The sequence below is a fragment of the Hydractinia symbiolongicarpus genome, chromosome 7 (genome assembly GCF_029227915.1).
Source record: "Hydractinia symbiolongicarpus strain clone_291-10 chromosome 7, HSymV2.1, whole genome shotgun sequence".
NCBI classification, from domain to species: domain Eukaryota; kingdom Metazoa; phylum Cnidaria; class Hydrozoa; order Anthoathecata; family Hydractiniidae; genus Hydractinia; species Hydractinia symbiolongicarpus.
The window spans coordinates 16163635-16170185 of record NC_079881.1 but is presented as its reverse complement, the minus strand read 5'-3'; the positions used below and the strand labels follow the sequence as shown (position 1 = coordinate 16170185).

General features: G+C 31.7%; 1 long non-coding RNA gene across 2 annotated transcripts; it reads left to right on the top strand.

Annotated features, from left to right (window-relative positions):
• Window positions 1–2177: 2177 nt before the first annotated feature.
• On the top strand, window positions 2178–3577 carry LOC130649631 (uncharacterized). 2 transcript variants are annotated; one of them, XR_008983078.1, is made up of 3 exons: window positions 2178–2270; window positions 2686–2801; window positions 3178–3577. It is a non-coding gene; the product is annotated as an uncharacterized LOC130649631 (long non-coding RNA). The 2 variants fall into 2 exon arrangements; XR_008983079.1 differs by lacking the exon at window positions 2178–2270 and adding an exon at window positions 2386–2561.
• Window positions 3578–6551: the final 2974 nt, after the last annotated feature.

Sequence of the window (6551 nt, the reverse complement as noted above, 5' to 3'; positions counted from 1 at the left end):
GACGCACGCGATGCGGTATAAAAAGGACGGGCGAACCGTGGATTTTTCCTCGGGCTAACGACTAGTTTCTTAAGTTGTCCAAACGGTTTAGCATTTTTCTTCATTGCAGGTTAATAAATATTGCGAAACATGTACTATTAATTATATTCTTTATTACTAATTCTGCACCAATTAATGTATGGTCTTTTGTTTTCGTTATAGCGCGAAAAGCGAAAGAGGTTTTTTCCCTGTAAGAGAAAATGTAGTCAAATGCAAACTACCCTTTAAGAATAATTGAAATTGTCGTTCAAAATGAGAAGGTAGTTTTTGAAATGCAAAGTTGGAACCTCTACACAACTACTACCGTTTCTCACTAGACATGTGCTATCATTACAACTAGCTGTTTTGTCAAGTAATCATCGATCACATGTATATATAACTACGCGCCAGTGTGTTTCTCACACTATGAAATGAAAAAGAGTAGAAATCTTTAAATTATATATTATCACAATGTCAAAAATAAACAATTAGAGCGTCTGATGTTGGGACCTGGTTTGAACTTTTAAACGGTTGGAGACTTTTATTAAAGAGCTCAATATAGTTTCTGTTTTTTTATATATATATAAACTTAAAAATAAGATGTGTTTTAAACGGACGGTTTTTGTGAATACAGAAAATAAGCGGAAATGGACTTATTAAATACAGTAGCAATTACCTACGTAGGATCTTTGTTGATAAAGGGAAATGAGAGGTTAATTTAAATTAAATGAAGTTAAGGGGAATACTACATTACGCACTTGTTAAATAAAAGACGTCTTCGTGTTTTGTATATGGTCTTAATCACTTGTTACATAAGAAAACTTTTAAAAAGTATTTTTTGTTACCTATCACCAGGATGTAATCAAATCTAAGGCACATAGACTATTTTCTGTGTATTAAAACCCCTGTTAAATAACTCAGTAATGTTAAATTTCAGATATGCGTAGAGAAGAATAATTTGCTAAGGTTGTATATCTATCCAAAAAGTGGGGGGGGGGGTTGGCATACTGAAAATAAAACGATGATTATATTTGCTTTTTGCTTAACAAAACCTATTTAATTAATAAAATTAGCAAATTAGTAAATGCTTTTGAGACTACGAACGTCTTCAGTGCAAAATACTGACAAGAGAAGAAAAATAAAAGCAGTTTTAAAACACCAGCGGGTAGATCATCTATCAAATGGTTTACAAAGATATAGGCCTTATCTTATTTGTAGGACTGTATTCTCCTCCCAGCTTGTAATATTTATATGTGAATATGTGGGTGTACGTGCGCATGAAAACCTAAATGAAGCGTCAAGAACAGATGGAAAGGACACCCCATACATATTTGAATCCGCAACACAACAAAAAATCAATTCATTCGTTTTCGTAGAATACGATCTTGGATGTTTAAAGGACAATAAAGGGGAATGTAGTAGTGTGTATTATTTTTCATTGACAAATTAATTGACAAAAGCTGTCTTTTTTGTCTTCAGGTTTGGAACTACCTGACAATCGTCTCATGCTTATAGTAAATACAAGTATCCATCAATCTTTTTAAACTTTGCAGCATGCCACGTTTTAAAAAATACCCTTCTTTTTCACTCAACAACTATAAACGGCTTCACAAAATTTGAGCCGTGGCTAAAGACAAGACGTAGATAGTTCATGTTTGGTACTTTTGTGTAGCCCATTTTATCCTATTTCAAAAATATGCATGACCCTTTTAACAAGTTTTTCAAATTATTGTACAACACTGCATCGCATGTTGTAAAAGTGTAGATACCAGGTAAAAAATTATACTTTCAAAAAGAAAGCCAACGAAGCAGTGTTTTTTTTACGTAAAAATACCGGCACTAGAAGTCATGGTATCTTTTTCGTGGAACCACATTGTGAACGATTCATTCCTCAGCTCTTAGCTACTTTTTTAATTGTCATATTTTAACCATTACTTTGAAACCATTTTTTATAAAACATTAATTATTTTAGATATTAATTAGTAATCCGATATGGAATTACTTATAGTTTATCATCAACAGATGTAAAACTTAGAAAATGATGACATCACCATTTCTTAAAATGAATGAAGCGCAGCCGTCTGTTAATATATGCGAGTGTAAATAGACGTATTATATTGCACAGTTTCACGTAAAATTGCTAAGTGTCAATAAGCTGTAAAAAACTAACTAAGGGAAAAAATATCTTTGCCACATTAGATGACTTTATTCTCAAATGGATGTTGCTGTAAGAAATAGACAAATCCAATAATGTATGTAAGAGAATATGAGTTAAACCTGAACTTATATGATTCTACTTGTCTTTCATAGAAACACATTGTAAACGATTCATTCCTAAGCTCTTATTTTTTTCATTTGCTATTTTTTGATTATTACTACGAAAGTTATAAAAACATGTCATTTAAAAGACATGAATTATTTTAGATGTTCATTAGTAATCCGAGCGAGTAAAAATGATGTCAGTAGTGTAGAAAAACAATAATTTTATTTAGTTGTATTTCCATTTCATTGGAAACTTTTAAGCCTTATTCATTTTCTTGAAGGTGTATTTTAAAATTTCTTTCATTAATTATATTTTATATCATATCTATCGCTAGTGTGATAAACTAATCTGTGATTACTGTTTGGAAGGTACAGTAACCCACTCATTGCTTTCGGTTTTTATAGGAAAAATGATTGTGCTGATATTTGCTAAAAGATACAAACAAATTTACTGAAGAAACATAAGAACTGAGACAGTCATCGAATTAACAAGATGCAAACCTCTTCGTGCAAATTCAACTGTAAGTATAATATTTTGCTGAAATAGTAAAAAAAATTTGAAAACCCCCCTTTTTTTTCTGTTGTGTTTTAATGAAATTCTCTAAAAAAGGCTTCCTTAATGTCTTTTAGCGTTATAGTTTAAAACGAGTGCATCTATCCACTTCCATAGAGTTTGCTTTTTAGACCCCGTCTCACTATAGCTTATTGTCTGAAACGTATATGTTTAATTTAATGATCTTAAAGAATAATAGTTTACCTCAAGAGACAAATATAAAATTAAAGTTTTTTTTATATCAAGAGTTTAAAAACAGAGCTCTGAGATATAAAGACTTATCTTTAAAAACAGAGCTCTGAGATATAAAGACTTATCTTATATTTGGTTTTCTGTTATTCCAGCAAAAAGTAAACCCATAACATCAAATGCACGTCAACAAACTTCATCAATGGGGAAAGTAAAAGTAAAAAGCGTCACATTTGTCACCTCGACCGAAAAGAAATTCAAGTTAAAGTGAGAAAGACTTCCATCAACGTTAAACTAATATAGCTAACGAGAGATCTGCCGTGTTACGTTGAGACATTTCAAAGATGCTTTCGGAAATAACGATCCAGCATGCAGGAATCAACAACAAGACGAAAAAAAATAATTGAAACAAAAAAAGAAAGTTGAAGTAAAGCATAAAAAAGATATAAGATATAGATAAAGTTATTGATATAATTATATTAGAATTTATGTGTAGATTTATTGTAAGTAAGTTATAATTTTTTACGTTTCACATCATAGAAAAACTATATATGACAATGATTTTTTTGTATTTTTAAACATTCGTGTTTCTGCTTTTAATCATTCGTGTTTGAAACATTAGTGTCGTTTCACATTCAGTCTGGACGTTTTTACAAAAACACGTGCATTGCGATTGTTTATTTGCTTTGGGTTAGATTGAGACGATGTTTAAAAGCTTTACAGTGATATAAGTTATGCACACGAAGGATTGACAACACATAGTACACATGGTAAGTTAGCAACTGACAGGGGTGCATACTGTCTTCCTATTCTTAAATTAAAATATAAACTTAATAAAAATAATGGACGTGATAGATGTTACAGTAATTTGAAGTTTTTGTGAATAGGTATTAGAAAATGCTCAATTGGCAAAAAGAAAAGTAGTTAAAAGTCATACACTTACGCAATAGCCAATAAATTCTTGCAGAAGAATCAGAAATTTTGGTAATCTTGTTGTCCCAGAAAAAATATCGTGGGGCGTCATCGTTGTGAAACCGGATTTCATCGGGGAAGAAACATCTCGCTAATTTAAAGATGACAATATGAGTTTAACATACGTAGCAAATGGGGAAAAAAAATATTAGAAGTTTTACCAGATGTTAAAAATAAAAAGATATAAAACTATTTAATGTTGTTTGCTGTGACATAAAAGCAACTCCGGACATCAATCGTTGTACAGACGGCGATTATAATCCCTGAAACAATGGCATAGAAGTTTAGCAGAGATTTATAAAAGAGGAACCAGGACTTCAAGAATTAGTTGTCTATTTAAAAATGAAAAGCAAGGCACAGAAAGCTGTAAGAGGGGTCGCAGTGAATGAAATAAGGAAAGAAGATAATGTTAAGATCATCGTATTTCTAAAAAGAAACTTCACGTTATGACGCAGCTTATGTAGCTCGGGTTATAATCTATTTCTTCGTCTATTCACTATTAAAATTTTCTTAAGACTTCTTCTTCTATGATAAATTTCAAATGTAATTCTACTCCATTCCTCTGAAAACCTTGTCTGATAAAAATCGTGTGCACAAAAGTGTGTGCACATTGAATGTTAGTCAAAAGATAACGAAAGCATGAAAACATGGCCATGTATGAAATAGATTAAAATAATTCTTCGGTTGGGGTAGGCAATTAATTAATTTTACGATCAATAAGAAATATTTTTACAACTACAAAAAAAAAAAAACACATAAATATTGAGAAATACAACGTTAAAAAATTTAGACAAATTTACTATTTTCGAACTAACGCGCTTTATCGTTATGTTCCACTACGCAGGAAAGTAACTTTTACTTTCTTTAGGTCAATTCCTCTTCTCTTCGGTATTTCGTTCTACACACTTCTATTATCAATACAGCATCAAACTACTCCCCGCATGTTCTCTCTAAATCTGCTGATGAAAATAGACGATTAGACACGTCCATCAGTGGCATGATGTAATACAGCATAGCAATAATTACCGGGAGATCTGTTTTATTAAAATACTTAAACACAAACATGTCAGTTCTCCTTCACGGTGTTATTTGGTCGTCTATTTTGACATTCTAAGGGTTTCTTTCTAAAGTTGTAAAAAATTGCGGTGATAATTGTGAGTTTTGCAAGTTGTATTAGAAACCGTACGACAGACATGTAGATAATTCTCTCGTTTCATGATTCTAATAATATTATACGTATGGATCTTAAAGAGGCAGGGAAAGGAAAATTATGGACTTTTCATTTAATTAATACTGCTACACGTTACATTGCTGCTCGTCTGATTAATACTAAGAAGAAAGAAGTAATGGTATGCATAGTCTACTTTTTCATCTAACGGCAAGCATACGTGTTATTTCAAGCTCTCGCGTATATAGAGTAAATGGATAAAAATTGTTGAAATTTAGTGATATATTGGTGTTTGTTTTTGAGTTGATTGTTTGCCGTTTTGTTACTGAAAAGGAAATCGAAGATTGGAGTATTATTAATCTATCGTTGATAAGTTACAGAAGTTTATTGATATCACCACAAAATTTTAATTCATGTTTTTCCATAACTTTCTCTTATAACTCTACATCTTATGTTTTTGTTTATTTGCTTAATGATTGTCGAATTAGAGTAATCAACAACAAATACGATCATTATTGGTGAATCTTAAAGTAATTACAAAACATACATGCTCACATTGTAAAAAGGTTTGTAGAAGTACTCATGGCTTGAAACGTCATATGAACTCGTGTACAAAACGACAATTGCAGTTATGTGCAGAGGATTCACCCGAAAAAGACACTCCGTCACAATTTACATCGGATTTAGTGAATACCATCAATGAAGCCAATTTACCACCCATTGATATCATTCCAAAAAACATACTCGAGTTTGATAACGATTTTTGGGGAATATGTATAATGTATATTATGCAGAATTTATAAAAACGATAAATAACATCTATAATGAAATTATGCATTTTCGAAGAAATATTTTCAACGTTCCTACCGGTAAAGCTGGGAAAATGTACATAAAAGCGTTGATGTATTGGCTGAAACACTTCAATAGTTGTAATTGCAAAATTAAACTCTGTTTCCTTAAAAGCGTTCATGGTGCTACCCACTCTTATTCTACAAAAACCTTCACCTAGATCTAAAACGAAAGAACACGCTGGATGTATGTTGAGGAGGTTAGAGATGTGGCGGAATGGTGATTTGAGTTTATTGTTCAGAGCAAATAAAACAATCCAGCACAAGTTTGTTTCATCGAAAAAAAAAGATCCTTTGAAGACACTTCCAAAATCTTTTCAAAACTTGTAATGGAAGGAAAGCTATCAGCCGCTTTGAAGTTCTTTTAAAAATACAGGGTTTTGAAAACTATTCGGAACAAATTGAGAACGTATTGAACGATCACTTTCTGCCGACAATCTTTGCGCAGGATGAACCGCTACCAGAATACTTTAAAGCATTGCTTTCGTTATCACCAAGCGATGATGGCTTAGGTATCCCAATTTTAACGCAAGAGTCACAA